This window comes from Alligator sinensis, unplaced genomic scaffold (assembly GCF_000455745.1).
Source record: "Alligator sinensis unplaced genomic scaffold, ASM45574v1 scaffold149_1, whole genome shotgun sequence".
In the NCBI taxonomy this organism is placed as follows: Eukaryota; Metazoa; Chordata; order Crocodylia; family Alligatoridae; genus Alligator; species Alligator sinensis.
In genome coordinates, this window is record NW_005842823.1 from 419,695 (window position 1) to 421,097 (window position 1,403).

Genomic DNA, 1,403 nt, shown 5'->3' on the forward strand with positions numbered 1-1,403 from the left:
CTTTCCCTCCCTCTGTCCGCTCCACAGCCATGGCGGGAGCTTAGAGTAGTTCCTTCCCTTCTGGCTCCAGCCCCTCCAGGCGTGGGCGGGAGCCGCAGCCTGCGTGGGACCGTCCGTCCACCCTGAGGGACCCCTCCCCCCCTTCTGGCTGCTGCGCCAGGGCCCCAGCCCTGTCCCCACTGTTGGGACGCTGTCTGCCCTGGCCTGATTGCCCGAGGGGACGGGAGCATGTCCTCTGTCTGAACCCGCCTGGCCTCACCCACTCCCAGGCACCAAGGAAAGCCTTTGCCCCAAAGGCTCTTTTAATTGGGGGATGGGGGCTTCTTGTCCGTCCTTCCCTCCTCCCTGTAGGGTCCTGCCCCTCTGCAGGGGACAGCGTGTGACCAGGCACCGGATTCCTCCCTGTGGCTGATCTCAGGCCGGAGCACGGAGACCCAGAGCTGCCGGACCCCCTAGGAGGTCATCTAGTCCAGCCCCTGCCCTGGGTCTCGCTCGGCCCTGGCACTGGTGGTGTGTCTGGAGCAGGGAAGTTATTGGGGCAGTTGTTGCCCCCACTTGCTCCGTGCCATCCTTCCCTGCTGACATTACTTCATTGGCCAGCCCCAAACCACAGTGGGGAGAGCCCATGCCTGGCTGCTTACCCCAGAGGGCCTGGCCCGGCAGGTCTGGAGCTGCCCTTGCCCCCTTTCTGCATCCCTGACCTGTGCCGGCTCCCCCAGGAGGTCTAGCTTTCCTCCCTACCCCTTCCTGGGGGAAGGCTGCTGCAGGCAGGCCAAGTATTAGCCCCGCAGAGGAAGGTGGGTAGGGGGAGCAGTAGGGGCCGGAGCCCAGGGAAGTGTCAACCCCGCAGGGACGTGGGGCACCATATGCCAAACCCCCACTGGGCCAGGGATGGAGCCAGATCCCTCCAAGCTCCCAGCCTGAATCACTCAGCCCGTGTGCCTGCCCCTGCCCTCCCGCTACCACCCACCTCACCCACGTGTGCACGCCTGCGTCAGTGTTCACCCCGGGGCGGGGGGTGTGGGTCCTGACGGGCCAAAGGAGGGAGCGGGGGACAGCCTCTGGGCACTGTGAGACCCAGCTCTGTTCTCCAGGCCACAAATGTCCCGTCCGCGTGTTGCCCCTGCAGGGCCGGGGGCACCGGCCTAAGTGGAAGCAGCTGGGGAATGATGCCCGCTGGGCTTAGCTCCCCACTGCCCAGCTCTCCAAGCTTCCCCAGTGCCCCACAGCCTCTGTCTTCCTCCTGGGGCCTTTATCCCTCTGCCCCAGGCCCCCATGGGGGCCTCGGCTCCGGTGCCTCCGTACGGCTGTCCTGTCTGTGTCCACGTCCCTGGAGGCAAGTTCCCCCTGCCCCCCCAGTCTGTACCTGTGTGCCCCACCCCCCTGCCCCCACCCCAGGCTGG